Source organism: Microtus pennsylvanicus, chromosome X (assembly GCF_037038515.1).
Source record: "Microtus pennsylvanicus isolate mMicPen1 chromosome X, mMicPen1.hap1, whole genome shotgun sequence".
Lineage (NCBI taxonomy): Eukaryota > Metazoa > Chordata > Mammalia > Rodentia > Cricetidae > Microtus > Microtus pennsylvanicus.
The window spans coordinates 134,370,532-134,387,797 of record NC_134601.1 but is presented as its reverse complement, the minus strand read 5'-3'; the positions used below and the strand labels follow the sequence as shown (position 1 = coordinate 134,387,797).

Here is a 17,266-nt window from a genome sequence, read left to right as displayed (position 1 = left end):
ACCTTACTAGACCTGGATGGAGGTGGGTGGTCCTTGGACTTCCCACAGGGCAGGGAACTCTGACTGCTCTTTGGGCTGATGAGGGAGAAGGACTTGATTGGGGGAGGGGGAGGGAAATGGGAGGTGGTGGCAGGGAGGAGGCAGAAATCTTTAATAAATAATTTAAAAAAAGAAAATATAATCATGAATTTGAGAGAGAGCAAGGAGGTACATGGGACATGCTGGAAAGAAAAAAGAGGAGAAGAATGAGGAAACTGCATTTTAATTTTATAAAATAAAAATTAAAAATGAGGAATTTTAAAGAATGATGATAAAAATACCATAAGAAGAGAAAGTGGAAGATTGTAAACAAGAGAGGAAGAGATGGAATGGTGTGGATCAGTGTTTTCAGGGCTTGACAGGGTTATTACAATAACTCATGAACTCATAGCAACTCTGATAATTTGCACAACACTAAGCCTGTCTATATTCCATTAGAGGCATGTAAGCAATTATAGGCAGCTAACAGTAGCTAAGGAAGAGGAGCACATGAGTCTCCCATGCAAGCCTCTCTCCAAGAAGCTATTAGAAGTTAATAGTTGCACGGAGAGGGGGCAGTTCTTTTAATAGTGTAGTAACTGGTAAGATGCCGGTGCTCCTGTAAATAACCTCTCTCCTTGTTCATGTAATAAAGTCTAATTAAACTCACTAGGTCACCAAAGTGTAAAATTAGAAGGGAAACTAGTTAGGAAGAGGATCAGCAGAAATGAGAAGGGACAAAAGAATAATGGGGGTGAATATGTCAAAATACTTTATCTCCATTCAGAAGCACCACATTGGACTGCCATCTGTCATAAGCCACCTTTGGGGGTGGCTTCTGACACAACCACCATGACAGGTTCATATGTTCCAGAGTAGGGGTGCAAGGATTTGAAATGTTAGGTAGGAGAAACAGAGATATGAAAGAAACACAGAGACAAAGGATAGTACCAGGAGGGCAATTCAGGGATTACTGAATGCTGAATTCGCCTGTGTTTAATTTTTGTACACTTTTATACCCCAATACAAAAGGGCAAAAGAAGGCAAAAGACTGCTTTAACATGACACAAAGGACAACCAGAATAGTCATTTGCTTCAATACTTTGAGACATCAAACCATTATTTCCTGAATAAAGCATTTGATGCTTTGGGCAGGATATGCAGTGAATACACCCTAGACCCAGTATCCTGTAGGCAGCCACTCCCTATGTCAAACTTCCTGTTTAAAAAATAAATAAATAAAAGAAGGACCAGAAATAGGCCTGAAATCTCTGACCTTTGGTCAGGGTAGAGTGGATTCACCTCTATGGGCCATATTAATGTTCAAAATACCAGGTAACCACACCCTAGGTTAGGGTATAGCCAAACCTCTTGTCAATAACTCTGAAAGAGCAAAGATAAGCTCAAACTCTCTGACATCTACTCAAGGTGGAACAGACTCACCTGTGTGTGTACCCACAATCTACATGTATAAAAACATCATAATGAAACCCATCAGTATGTCTATTAAGATATGCTAATCAAATATTAGGCAATTTTTAAAACTAGTTTGAGAATAGTTGATGCATGAAAATTTGGGCATGTACATTAAGTGATTACATATTTTATAAAAATACTTCTCACTTAATTTATTTTGCCAGTAAATTACTCTAATACATTTAAAATAACTTAATTTACATCAGGAATATTGTAGAACAGAAAGACCAAGCTCTCCTTTCCCCCATGGAAATACTGATTTAATATATATGGACAAATTATTTTTGTGAGAATTTCAGAAATAAGTTGAAAGGTTACTTAACCCTGGGAGAAGATAAAGCCAGCATATTAAAGCAGGAAAATTCAAGAAACATTCTCATCATGATTTCTACTCCTAGCATAAAGCCAAAGGAATGGGGGGAAAAGGTCCCATCTTTTTTATAGGGAGGGTAAATATTGAAGACCAGGCATCCAAAAATGCATGCTGCCCATGCTGTATCACCTGTTTCAGACCTCTGACAATACCTGGCATACTCAAGATTCCTGGAAATCCTAGTGAAAATAATTTGGTTTCAAATTTCCTAGAACTACCACATATCCACTTTCTGATTCAGCAGGAGATGTGGGGATCCAGAAATTTTAGGTGCTCTCTGTGAAAAGAAAGAGATTGTGTACATCTGATATTCCAACTATGACAGGGTCTTGTAGTTGGTTTTTTTTTTCTCTTTGGGGGCCCACCAGCCAGCTCCCAAATAAATACATAGAGACTTATTCTTACTTATAAATGCCTGGCCTTAGCTTGGCTTGTTTCTAGCCAGCTTTTTTAACTTAAATTATTCCATTTCTGTTTAACTACCTTTTTCCTCTGGGCTTTTTCCCTTTATTTTTTCATTATATCTTTCTTTTCTTCTTACTCCATGGCTGGCTGTGTGACTAGATGGCTGGCCCCTGGCATTGTCCTTTATTTTGCTCTGAGATCTCTTCAGCCAATAGCTGTTAAGATACTGGACCAGTTTGGGCATGGTCAAATGTACTACATGTACAGATGTAAAAACATGCTTGGGCTCCTTGGCTGCTGGATTCGGTTCCTATTCCCTGCTCATGCAAAGAACTGCTGATCTGTTAGTCTACCCCTAAATGAAAAAAAAAAGAATTGGGTTGAATAATATGTAGATTAGTGTGAGCTTACTCACATTAATGATAATAGTGAATAATAGAGTGAATACTTGTGAGCTATTATTTATAGACAATTTACATTGGTATAGATTCTTATATATTAATATAAATTCAAATTGTTTGTTATTCTTCTATTTCTGTTTACAATATTTGTACACCTATGCAAAGTTATTTTGTCATATTGTATGTATGTATGTTTCAACCTCTGCTTAAGATATTTTGTATATTGATGAAATTTTAGGATATATTTATCATATTGCAGTATACATTTATAATTCTGATCAATATACTTGTACATTTTTACATTTTGAGGTCACTGTCTTCATTTACTTCACATTTGTTTAAAGATTGTTTAATATTCTAATATGAAGCCTTAGGTTTTAAGCTATATAGGTATTAAGAATTATAGGTCAATAGTCATCCATGTTTGTCATACTTATAGTTAGACTAATCAGGTTCTTTAGATACTTAAAGATTGTATTCTGCATAAATAGGTAATCTTCAACCGCCTCAAAGAGCTGTAGAATATGGCATTTAAATAACTTAGGATTCTGTTGACATGAGACACAATTGTTTCTGGCAGCACCGATCTATTCTTGAGAAAATGTTGGGCAATGAAGACACTCCACTTGAAGCTTGTTTTCTTCTTGGCAAAACTGCCCATGCCTTGACCACTAACAAAATACACAGTGTCCAGACTAGACAAGCAGGATACAAGAAAAAAGACTGCCAAACATTACCAAGACAGGGTAAGATGGTTTTTCCTGCCTCTCAAAATGGTCTGTCAGTTACTCTAGGCCTTAGCCAAAGTTTGTTGCTCCAACATTGCAAATGAGACTTTGGGTGATTGCCTAGGTAGCCAGTTGTCTTTATCATTTATTGTACCATTTGGAAGTTGCTTGATTGTGCTTCCTGTTTACTCAACTAATATTATTTATCTTTTCAGGTCTTTGATGGGGTTGAAGACTAGATAGTTGTAGTTACTTTTCTCTCATGACTTAGTCAAGCCATTTCTAATACAAGACTTAGACTCCTTAGGATAGGATAACTATTGAAATTTTTAGCAGTGTTTCTTGTTTGATATTGTTTATGCTGGTTATAATTCTAACTTTTATACTTGATATTTATTCTGATTGTATACAGTTTTTTATTAGGCTTAGAATTCTTTTATTTTAGAAAAAAAGGGGAGGTCCTGTGGGAACTCCTTCAGCCAATAGCCTTTAAGATACTGGCCCACTTTGGCCATGGTCAAATGTACTATACAGATACAAAAATGTAAATGTGCATGGCCCCTTGGCTGCTGGATTCAGTTCCTATTGCCTTGCTCATGCAGAGGACTGCTGATCTGTGAGTCTACCCCTAAACAAATAAACCTTTATTATACTCCATTCTGAGTTAGTGTGAGACTATTTTATTACAATCAACACGACTACTTCTCCTTTTTCTTCTCTCCTTATTCTTCTCTTGAAACTAGATTTATCCTCCTATTTATCTCTCTGCCTGGCAGCCCCCCTTTTCCCTCTCCTGCCTAGCCACTGGCCTTCAACTCTTTATTAGATCAATCAGGTGTTTTAGACAGGCAAAGCAAGTAACACAGCTTTACACAGTCAAGCAACATCAAAAATCCAACAAATCTTTGTATCATTAAACAAATATTGCACAGCAAAAATGAATGTAACACATCTTAAACTAATATTCCATATAACAGGGCCTGGCTGCCTCAGAAACATTGTTTCTAATTTGCTCCATCTCAGAGCCCTGGCAGGACCTAGTGTTATTCTCTATGTGGAGGTTGCTAAAAACCAAAGGCAGAAGTTTAAAATAACATGGAACATTAAGAGGATCACAGAATATCTACTAGTCTTTATTGTTGAGGGTCTTCTTCTGAATGATGCTAGTCAATAAACACTGAGACAAGACAGTAGCTTGTTCTGATGTGCCGGTACCAACATAAGTAATGAACATAGAAGAAACAAGAAGAAGGAATAGGATAAACCTCCAGAAATCAACTCTAAGGAAATGGAGATACATTGTTGACTAGATACAGAATTCAAAATAAGCATCATGAAGATACTTCAAACTTAAGTGCGACTCTGTAATTTAATGCAAAAATCTTGTGCACAGCAAAGTAAATAAAAACAGTCTATTAATACCTAAATTATATAAAAACTGAACATACATACACACACATTCCAAGGAAATACATAATTCAATTAAGTGAGAAATGAGATGAGCAGTTCTCAAAACATGAATTATAAGATTAGCAAAATAGCACATTCTAATAATCCCAGCTCTTAGCAAGCAAAGAAAGGAAAATCAGAAGTTCAAGTTCATACTAAGCTACATGAGACTCCATCTGAAAATAACAACAACAAATTGAAGTATTAATATTCAATAAATGTAAGAAAAATGTTCAGTGCACTTGCCCATCAGGTAAATTCAAATCTAAACTATACTGATATTTTTTTCTCATTCTAGACAGAGTCTGTTAAGAAAACAAACAGCAGCCAGGTAGTAATGGTTTATGCCTTTAATCCAAGCATTTAGGGGGCAGAGGCAGGCATATCTCTGTGAGTTTGAGTCCTGCTTGGTCTACAGAGTGAGTTCTAGGCCAAGCTACACAGAGAAACCCTGTCTCAAAAAAAAGAAAGAAAGAGAGAGATAATTATATATAGTAATAAATTTTTAAAAAACAAAACCTAAATGTAAAAATTTCAAGAGATAGAAAATGTTAAAAAATATTATAGGGAAAGTAATATTGAAGCTTAGGAATATAACAAAATTTCTATCAGAAATATCTCAAAATGCATCTAAGCAAAGAAAAGAAAGAAACAAAAAAAATTTCTTGTTCCATGAAAATTGTAAGACAATGAAAAAAAAGGAGTTGAAAATACCAGATGATGAATCCATGTTCATGGGCTAGTAAGATTAATATTGTGGAAATGGGCATTCTACTAAAAGCAGTCTACAGATTCAGCACACTTCCCATCAAAATTCAAATACAATTCACAGAAGTTGAAAAGATAATCTTCAATTCCAAATGGAAATACAATATGCCCAAGATAGCGAAAATAATCCTTAATAATAATAAAAAAAAAAACCTGATCTCAGATTTTGAAAGATACTACAGGGCTATAGCAATCAAAACCACTTTAGCATTGACGTAAGAACAGACACAATGACTAATCAAATAGAACTGAGAGTGAACAAATGAGCCCACATTCCTAAAATCCACCTGATTTTTTGACAAAGAAGCCAAAATACATACTGCATAAAAGACAACATCTTCAACAGGCTATAAATCAAATTGGGTGGCTATATGTAGAAGAATGAAATTCAATCTTTATCTCTTACCTTACATAAAACTTTACTCCAAATGCATCAAAGACCACTACATAAAATGATGTCCTAAATCTGAAAGAGGAAAAACAAGTACTATATTTCAATTTCTTGACCAAGGAAAGGACTTTCTGAATAGGACTCTGGTAGTGTAGGCATTAAAACCAACAACTGAAAATGCAAATTAAAACTACTACTTTATTCCATTTTACCACAGTCAAAATAGTTAAGATCAAAGAACCAAATGACCACATTGCTGGTGTGGATATGGACAAAGAAGAATATTTAGTCACTGCTGATGTGATTACAAATTGGTATAGCCAGTATGAAAGTATGTGTAGAGGTTCCTCACAAAAATAAAAACCAAATCTACCATATGATCCAGCTATACCATTCTTAGACATGTACCCAAAACACTCTCTGTTCTATGACAGATATAGTTGTTCATCCCTTTCCTTTGTCAATCTACTCACAATTGCCATGAAATGCCCATCAACTGATGAATGTCTCATTAGATGTGGTATATATACCCTATAGGATATTATTCAGCTCTTAACAAAAATGAAATCATGTTATTTGAAGGTAAATGATGGAGGTGTAAACAATCATTCTGAGTAAGGTAAAACAGACCCATAAAAATATCATGCATCTTGTTTCAATAGGGAGACCCTGGATATCCAGGAGAGCAATAGATCTATATTTAGTAAGATCTAGAACACCCTAAATCCTAGGCCTGTGAATGCCCTCTAGCAAGAAGTAGACATGACATCATCTGCTTCTCTAAGAAAATTTGAGGTTTCTAGTTCTCAAAGGAGAATGTTTGGTAGAAATTACGTAGAAGCCATGGAGAAATAGGGCTATTGAAAAAGTTCTGTTGTTTAATCTTAGCTCTGCCTATGACAACAGGGTCCCTGAGACAACAAATGGTCATAAGAGTGGGTCATGATATCTGATGACCAAGTCATGAGGTCATGGAAAACCTTAGTTCAAACTGGTTGTGGAAGGGAATAAATGCTACAGGTAGATAAACTTTTAAAGCACCTCATTTTAAACATACCAATAAAAGGAGAGAGGAATGGATGGTTTGGTTCAGTGGCAGAGAAAATGTCAAAAATAAAATGAAAATAGCTTGGGACATAGTCTCAGACAATCATACTAGTATGTCCCAGTGTGCTTTACTCTGATAAAAAAATAAAATGATAAAACCATGTATGGTGTCTCATACCTGTATTTCTAGCACTTTAGAGGCTAGTACAAGAGAATCCTTGAGAGTATGAGGTTAATCTTGACTACACAGTGCAACCCCACCAAGGCCAGAAGAGAGTATTAGATCTTACTGAGCTAGAGCTACAGGCAGTTGTGAGCCACTCACCATGAGTGCTGAGAACAAGATTCTGATCCTCTGGAAGAGGAGTCTGTACTCTTAACCTCTGAACAGTCTTTCCAGTACTCATTGTGGGGTCCTTTATTACTCACTGATAGTCCTTGTTTTACACTGATTCTTTTCTCAAGTTCAGAATTGGCTAGTACCCCAAAATACTTCATTTTCAAAAAATTCAACTCTAAGAAGTATTCTGAAATATATGTTTCTGACCATTAAAACTGCAAAAAAATTTCAGAATTTTAGTGAAGAAATTAAAAAGCTCAGGGATTCATAACATGCCTCACCTAAGTCAAGTAGAATTTGGGTCAGTGACATGGAGCTAAGAGAACTGATTCTGAGGAGAATGGCCATAGTTTTATGGCCTTCCCATTCAAGACCTTTGTGGTCTGTTCATATTTTCCCCAGGTTAAAAATTTTCCCCTTTCTCTCAAGCTGTCTGTAACACATAGAATTTAGTTAGGCACATCTTTGGCAAGTAAAAATTAAACATTCTTTTTCTTCCTGTTTGCTCTAGAATTTTAAAATTCTAATTAACAAGGTAATTAATTATTTGTATAAACTTCAATAAGAATCTTTTATAATAGTACACAATTGAAAACAATAATTGCATTATCAAGGCTTTGGTTGAATATCATATTACAAAATGTAATACGATAACATATCTGTAACATCAGATATGATAAGAAAATTTAAGAAACTAAAGTAGATTTTATAGAACCAATACTTATAAATGACCTCTAGAGATATTACAATGGCACTTGATTTGTGGGGTTTCTACATTACACATCAGAGAGTCGCTCTGGCATTTCCAGGAACCTCAGAATCCACACAAAAATCTCAACAGCAGAGATATTTGCCCCATATACACCGACTGCAGCTAAACTCTGATGACAAGTAATTTACTTAGCCTTTCAGTGTTAAGAGGCTTCTAAACATCAGATTTGGTTTTTTAAAGATTTATTTTATTTTATGTGTATGAGTATTTTGCTTGCATATATGTCTGTGCAACACATATGTGCAATGCCCACAGAGACCAGAAGAACATGTCTGACCCCCTGGAACTGAAGTAGAATAAGATGATGAACTACCATGTGGGTGTTGAGAATTGAAACCAGGTCCTCTCCTGTGGGCCCATATTTCGATATGGCACAAAAGCCAGATGCCTAAGACAGGGGCTTGCATAAAAGATGCCTGTTCCAACGACGGGAAAATTTGGGTAAATGAAGAGGACTTTGCCCAAGTCAGGCGCGACGTATCTGTCCTGTTGCAGAAGCACAGGAGTTATTAAAATTAATAAGAGAGAGTGGATTGTGGGCCCATATTTCGATATGGCACAAAAGCCATTAGCCCGGTCCGAGCTGACCACGTAGCTCTGCAGACAAACTGTCTCTGCCCTTAACAAAGGCCAGGATGCCTGCTCCTAGCTTCTTTTAAGATGTGGATTACCTGAGAAGAGATGTTTGACTGAAGCTGATGACTTAAGAGTTCAGATATTTGGTGCTTCTTTCCTTTTGTAATTTGGAAGGATGTCTTATAGAGATGCTAATTCAGGGCCTACCTGACTGCTAGATGCGGATGTGATTTGAGTCCAGGCACTTGGCTGCCTAAGGAATGGCGTAATGTGTTTTCCCCCTTCCCCGCTCAATTTGGTGTGGGTATATAAAATGTTTGGAGAATAAACGGAGCTGGCCATTTTCCATGATGACGGTGTAAGCTGTGTCGGTTCTTTTCCTCGCGACTCCGTTCCAGCCGGTTTGAGGAATTAGGGAATTTATGTTGGACCCTCACGGGCCACGACACTCTCCAAGAGCAGCAAGTGCTCTTAACATCTGAGCCATCTGTCCAAACCCTAACGTGATGTTTCTCACGGAAAGTTTCAGTAGTTCTGAGTAATGGTGGTACATGCCTGTGATTTCTGAACCCCTGAAGGCTGAAGAAGGATGAATGTAAATTAAACTCTAGCCTGGGTTACATAGTGAGACTCTTATGAACTACAACATTCAGCAAAACAAAAAGTTTTCCAACTTTGAAAGTCCTATGTGACCAATTGCCATTCTTACTGCACTTATATAATAATCAGACCAAAATCTAATGAGAGCAGACCTCATTTTCAAACAAGAATAAAAAGGGAAATTAAAGTCTTTTTAATGAAGGGTTACAGACACTTGCCATCTGTGTGTCTAAAGGTAAGTTTTCCGAGTGGAATTCGAATTTATCCTGGTGTAGGAAGGTAGCTATATAGTAGCTTCTCTTCCAGGGTGCATGACATCATCAGATATAGATGGGTAAGTTTACAGTACCAGGCATTAATCTCCTCCAGTTGAGAGGGTCTTAAGTTCAATTAGACAGATGTTGGTGACTGTCACAGAAGCAGTGCCACTATTGCGCCATTGGGAATATATTGCCAGACTGCTCATTGTGGTGATTTGTCGGTTTGGCAGCTGGATAGGACTGTAATTGCTCTTCTCCCTTGGCAGCTTGCATAGCACCTTCTGATAATATGAAAACAAGTGCTTAGGGAGGAGGCTTCCAGGTCAGTTCCAGCTGGATTTCTTCAAGTTCTGTGTCGAAAGCATGAGGTATCTTCAGCAATAGGGTCTTGCCTTCAAGTTCTGGGAGGTAACCTCAAATGATGGCCATAAACATTTTGGAAGTCACATAGACACACATCCTTAGCCAACAAAAAAAATGAGGTTTCATTCCTCATCAAAAAAGGTTCTCTGTGTAACAGAGAGAGGCTATTACAGAGATTCATAACTGGTCAAAATGAAGAGAATAGTGACTGTGAGTTCCCCACCCTCAAATGATACATTACAGCACAGCTCCTATACCTGAGACTTGAAAAATATGGAGGAAGGAATGTAAAGATTATATGAGCCAGAGGACCAGGACACCTTCTCTGAGATACTCTTCTAGACATGACATCTCAACGATTTTGTTGCCTAAATAATATCTGCATAATGACAGCAGACACATGCTAACGTGGATGGTGGAAATTTCTCACTGCCCCCCCCCATAGTCGAAAAGCTACAGACCACCAATGGATGCTGAAAGAGGAAGAATCAGTTTTCTCCAGGGACGACAATATTAATATTAATAGCAATATTAAAGGACCCACTAGGGTCTGTATGTACACAGTAAGAATTATAGAAAATGTCATGAATTTGAGAGGTAGTGGAGGAACATGGGAGGAGTTAAGGGAGAAGGGGTGCAGTAACTATGTATATGATACTCATATGTAAAATTCTCAAAATTAAAAATAATAAAAATAAATTAAAAGGAGGCATAGTATAAGGATAAAATTTGTTTCAGTGGGACACGCTGGTTCTAGTTTCCTTGTTACCTTGGTAAGTCATTTTGACCCCCAAGAAATTCAGGGAGGAAAGGAATTATTTGGCATATATATACTTCCAGGTCACAGCACATCATTAAGGGAAGTTAGGGAAGAAAGTCAAGCAGGAGCTTGAAGCTGAAACTGGGGAGGAACACTTGTTCTTGGGTTAATGCTTTGCTATGTTTCTATCCAGACCAGGACCACCTACCTTCCTAAGGATAGCACTGTCCACAGTTGTCTGAGTCCTTTCGCAACAATGAACTGTCAAGACAGTCCTCCACACACATACCCACTTGCCAAATTGAGTTGGGCAATCCCTTAAATGAGATTCCTTCCTCAAGTGAATCCAAGCTAGATCAAGTTGACCATTAAAGCCTAAAGCACAACCTTATAAATTCCTAATTACTTTTGCCTCCTCCAAATACCAGTTTCCAATTTTTCACAGCTCTCCTGATTTTGCACCTCTGAAAATTAACCTCTTTTCTAAAACCATTCGAGTTCAAGCTAGGTGACATAATCTTAAAGTGAATCAAAGCAACAGATCATGCTCAGACAGCCCTCGTCCCTGCTGCTGCATAAAGACTCAGATAACCCATCAGAATACAATGAAGGCATTCAAAGTGCAAAACAGCAAATTAAGCAGATTGTCACTACCATCTCAAGATGCTTTGAGCTCAGTCTAAAACTAATGCCTGCTTTCCTATGGATGCAAAAGCTGACTTTGCAACATTAACTTTGTGTTTCATTTGTCGTCATAGAAATACTCAGGTGTCTGTTACCTTGAGCATCTAACAAAACTATCTAGGAACCAATCTTTACAGTTGCTTCGGCTAAGCCTTTTTTTTTCTTTCAGTAAGTATTTTATTTTGAGGGGAAGTAACAGAATACTTAGTCAAGCAGTGACATAGTGTGAACTTTATGTATTTATTTAGTTAGTTATTCATTTTTTTTTGAGACAGGGTTTCTCTATATAACAATCCTAGCTTTCCTATGCTAGCTCGTGTAGACCAGGCTGGCCTCAGATTCACAGAGATCCGCCTGCCTCTGCCTCCTTAGTGCTGGGATTAAAGGTGTGCCCCACCACCGCCCGGCTACATGGTGTGAACTTTATACTCAGACAATGTAATCTGTGTAATATTGGTGTGAAGATTTTATCACTTTAAACAGTTTTTGTTCAGAAATTATATATATTAGGGAATATTTTTCAGCAATAATATGTGCATTCCCTTATTCCTCAGTATGGAACTTCTATGGAACATTTTTTTTTCTTTCAGAGTACATCAGTACACATGATGTTGTTTATACACAATACTGACCAAACAACACTGCTGTTCATCTCGGGGAAGAGTATCATGCCACACACCTGTAGAAAGGGTGCAACCATTTAGAAGTTACAGAAGGGGTCTTAGGGTTGTTGACATCCTCGCTGAGTTTAATAATATAGCAAAGGAACTCACAAAATATGGGTGACACAAATAAAATCTGTGTCTCTCATGGTAGAATTCCAGATTCCTTGTTAACTTTAGCTGAAACATATTTAGGGAGACTTTAGGACTTTAAAATTTTTCTTTTTTTTTAAGTTAAAACATTAACTTTGTGTTTCATTTGTCGTCATAGAAATACTCAGGTGTCTGTTACCTTGAGCATCCAACAAAACCATCTAGGAACCAATCTTTACAGTTGCTTCGGCTAAGCCTTAATGGACTAAAGCTGCATCCAAACAAGAATTGGATTTATTATGTTCAAAAAAGAACCTAAATTCTCTTTTTTTTTTCCACGAAGAAGGGGGAAACTGGCAAATACTCTCCTTGGATAAAAACAGTCTCAGCTGAGCCCTCTGACCAAGTAAGATGGACTTCAAGCTTCAATCACTGGCTTTACAGAATTTAGTTCAAGCAAGAATCCTGCTAAGTTAGTGGTTCTTAAGGTTGCAACCTTTTTTTATTGATTTTCATTGAGCTCTACATTTTTCTCTGCTCCCCTCCCTGCCTCTCCTCTCCTCTTCAATCCTCCCCCAAGGTCCCCATGCTCTCAATTTACTCAGGAGATCTTGTCTTTTTCTACTTCCCATGTAGATTAGATCTATGTAAGGTCTCTCTTAGTGTCCTCATTGTTGTCTAAATTCTCTGGGATTGTGATTTGTAGGTTGGTTTTCTTAGCTTTATGTTTAAAAACCACCTATGAATGAGTACATGTGATAATTGTTTTTCTGTGTCTGGGTTACCTCATTCAAAATAATGTTTTCTAGCTCCATCCATTTTCCTGCAAAACTCAAGATGTCATTTCTTTTTTTCTGCTGTGTAGTACTCCATTGGTTGTGACCCTTTAATACAATTCTTAGTTAGGCCAGGGAAGAAGTTTGGCAGGTAAAGGTGCTTGCAGCTCTTCCTAGTGATCTGAGTTTGATCTCTGAGACATATATTTTGGAAGGAGAGGACCAACTCTTGAGAATTGCCCTCTAACCATCACACACACGGGGTGGGGGGATGTCTCCCTAAACAGCAGAGGGGACGTAAATCCATGAGAGAGTTAAATGATTTTGGTGGCCAGGAATGGGTTCCCCTCCCCTAATTTTGGACTAGGCAGTTTAAACAAAGAAAGGGGAGCTGCTTGCTCTACAGCTTAAGGTAAAAATGTTCAAGACTGACTTTGAATGTATCACTAGCCTATACCGGTCAGCCAGAAGGAGAACCCTGCTGATGGAACAAAAAGTTGTGTCAGGAGGAAAAGGAAGAAATTGGAGTTTGTTGTCTTTAGTATTTATCGGTGCCTGTCTTTCATATCTCTCTGCCTGTCAAAGATCTAGCTAGCTCCCAGTCATTCATGGGCAGATCCCACCAACCCCCTACTTCTCTATTTTATTTGTTCTCCTTGGAGTGAACCCCAATCTCTCTCCTACTATAAAACCTTAAGCAATAGTTCCTATATTGACAGTGTTCACCCCCTGTTAACAGAAGGATGTACTTACTTCTTAATTCACTATAGCTTTCCTTCAACCTGTGCTGACTTTCTCAGTAGCCAGGAGATCCCATTGTCTTTCCTTTTAAATCCCATAACAGAAGAAATATGGTATTTAAAGTCATACAAACTATAGACACTTTCCTCTTTTTAAGAGAAGTATCCAAGTCAAGCAAGAGAGACAGCTTTCAGCTTTCTCAGTTAGAGAAATACTATATTGCAATGATGGCTCTGGATTGCTTTGAAGGGGAGAAATGCAAGGGCCCTTGTTCAAATTGCAAATCACTGAGAACCAGAAAGGAGAGCTGAACTAGTGGAGTGGTAATGGAGTTAATATGACCAAAAGAGATGATCACATCAAGCAAGCAGCAATGAGAGGAGAAAGGGTTAAGCAGAAAGCACTGTCGTTGTGAGGGGGTTGAGAAAAGATTACCTGCCACAGGGAACAGTTAAGGGCTGAGGTGTGAGAAGCAGTTGTACTGAGCTATTTCTCCTTTAAGATCCAGGAGACTTCCACACACAAACGTCTTTGGTAAATTTATCTGAGGATAAAGAGAATCACAACAATGAGGAATTGGAAAGAAGATCCCACAAGAGGCAGAGCAAACTGAAGGAAATGGCCTTTCAAAAATTAGAAGAGAGTGGACCTACCCCATAAACAGGCCAGGCCATCTGTGAGGATTCTTAGATATAAGGGATGAATGACAAGCATAAGCACCATTTCATTTGAGCATCCTCCCACAAACCCTTCTTACAAGTATGCTGCTTATAATGCATCATAGAACTGAGAGGGAAGAAAGTGACAGAATGCTTGAAAATTACTTCAAATATCGGGTAATTGTCAAAAGAAGTGGCATGTAATACTTGACATGACTCATTTAGGTAGGAGGTGACAGTGGATAAAATTAAGAGGTCTGAAATAATGTGGTATTTTCTTTAAAGAGATATATGATCATAAAGGAAAATGTCATAAAATCTGCATATGCACCTACAACTCTGACACATTATGGACAGAAAGAATGTACTGATGAAATAACTCATGTTTATGTTTATGAAAGGCCTACTATTATAAGGATTACTTGTACAAGTAACATTTGATCCATTCAGGTGTATGATTGATGCATTTGAGTCATTTCAAAATATTAGAAAACATGCAACACTAATGAATTTCAGAGTAGTTTAAGCCTACCAAAACAGTTGGACTTACCATCAAGAAACCCAAAATTATAGTACAGGGTTGGCTAAGATGAAATAGAAATGAAGATATTTTTCCACTTCAAGTAATTTCAAATGATTAATTTCTTAAGATAGGAGGCACAATTTAAATTGACTTTAGAAGCTTATTTTATATTTGAAAATGGTTTGGGCTTCTATGTGGCTTAGATTAACATGATGAGCTTGTCTAGTAAGTGGCTGAAAATGCAAATTTACATTTTAAAGATACTTCAATAGAAAGCAAAGAACTTGTGGTGGTTTTATCTTCCCAGTAAATCACTGGTTAATGGCCCCTGGGTTCCTTCCCCAGAATACAAGGTAAAATTGCCTCCTTGGCTGCAGACACAAAGCAGAAACAGCAATGAGGCAGGCAGCTGTAGTAGCTGCACATAATCTTCTCTCTCTCTCTCTCTCTCTCTCTCTCTCTCTCTGTGTGTGTGTGTGTGTGTGTGTGTGTGTGAGAGAGAGAGAGAGAGAGAGAGAGAGAGAGAGAGAGAGAGAGTCTCTCTGTGTGTGTGTGTGTGTGTGTGTGTGTGTGTGTGAGAGAGAGAGAGAGAGAGAGAGAGAGAGAGAGAGAGAGAGAGAGAGAGAGAAAGTAATTAAAAGAAACACAGAAACTTCAATTGATCCATTGGAAAAAAATCATCTAATCCTACCACTGATTCATAGCAATGACAATGACTGCTAGCAAAGATAAGAAAATCCCTCTGCAACCTTCCATAAAGCTTTATTTGCAGAAATGGCCTTGAAAACATGTATACAATTGCGTGCAGGAATGATTTACTTCTCCAGACTCTGGCATTTATCCTTTATTACAATAATTTAATCATGTTTCCCCCCTCCCAGGAAGACTCCTATCATTGCCCTATCCCAGAGTCACCACACACCTTAATCAAGAGATAGTATAATAAACAGTAATCATATATATCTACTAAAGGGTTCCATAAACTTTCCTATCTCATTTTGTTTTCTTATGTTGATTTTTATGTAAAATATGACATTCTTATCTAAGTTATATTATGTATTATGCACCTATCTTTTATCCAAAATAATTGCTCATAATCATTAGCCATTGACTGAGTCAAGGTCCTAATTCAATTAACCACTGGTTATATCAAACCCTGACCCAATAAAGCACTGACTACGTATGCCACTGTTAGGATCAACATCAGATTAGGTCAGCCTCAGTTTGGAGAGCCCTGAAATGATAAGCTCCAGTAAAATTAGGCACTGTCAAGCCCCTCATTAGATTAGCCAGTACTTAGATCAAAACTCTGATTTGTAGCAGTATTTATCAGATTAACCACTCTTTAGACCAAGCTCTGACTGGACCAATCTTGGATCAGGCTGGTAACTGAGTGTATCAGCTCTTGATCAGGATCAAATGCTGATCACTCTCTTATTTGGATCAATTATTGATTGGATTGTAGCCCTTTTTTCTCCAATACTCCATTGATTGAAACTGTCCCTGATTGGATAAAGTCTGAAAATCTGTAATTCTAAGAAAGAATTAATAAGGATAATTAGGCCACAGAAAATTGGTTTCAAAGGTTAACAGTGTCTAAATCCAGGCTACAGAAATGCTTTATTGTCCTGTCCATTCATTATGTTTAGATTATATGGCACTTTTAAAGGAGTAAACTTCCCCTAAAATAATCTGCTTCCTCTTTCAAAAACTCAGAGGATCACCAATGTTGATCTCAAATCTGCTTAGCAACATCAGGCCCAGTTTGTGCATGAACAGCCAGATTTGATGAATTTGATGCCATGTAATATTGTGCACTTGCTGCACCTTCAGAAGCATTGGATTTCAAACCTACTATAAACATAATTTCAGACATAAAACTTTTGGAAATGTAACATTTTCTTACCTTATATACAGATGCCTAGTACTTAAAGAATTTTCAGGCCCCTCTGACTTTATCAAATACAGTGAGATATATGACTGGTAGAGCTCAGGCAGTCCACCTATGGTGACAGCATACAGCAATAAGACACTTTAACAGAGTCCAGTTCCTGTTAGACATTTAGCAATAATCTTGACTATCTCAAGTCAAGACTTGCAACTGTCTACAGAACTGTTGCCTAAAATATTCTAGACCAGCATCATCACAGCAAGGGAAAGCCTAAGGAATAAATGTAGAAGAAAATCAGGACAAGAAGTGAAGATTAAGAAATAAGTTCGAAGGAGCTGGAATGGTGGCTTAGTGCTTAAGAGCTCCTCCAGAGGACCCAGGTTCGATACCCAGCTCCTACATAGAAGCTTATAAACATCTGTAGCTCCAGTTCTGTGGGATCCATCGCTCTTTTCTGGCTTCTGGGGTCAACAGGTGTATATATTACAGGTAGCTTTACTGGGTAGTTTT

The 17,266-nt window shown here is 37.6% G+C and overlaps 1 protein-coding gene across 2 annotated transcripts in view; it reads right to left on the bottom strand.

Annotated features, from left to right (window-relative positions):
• Sytl5 (synaptotagmin like 5) overlaps positions 1–17,266 on the bottom strand; it is a 382,433-nt gene that overhangs the window by 317,403 nt on the left and 47,764 nt on the right. Inside the window, exon 2 of one of the 2 annotated variants that reach the window (XM_075957600.1) lies at positions 6,025–6,084. The exons of the other annotated variant lie outside the window; for it this stretch is intronic. The gene's annotated coding sequence lies outside the window, so the exon portion shown is untranslated. The remainder of the gene's footprint in view (positions 1–6,024; positions 6,085–17,266) is intronic. 2 annotated transcript variants of the gene reach the window in all.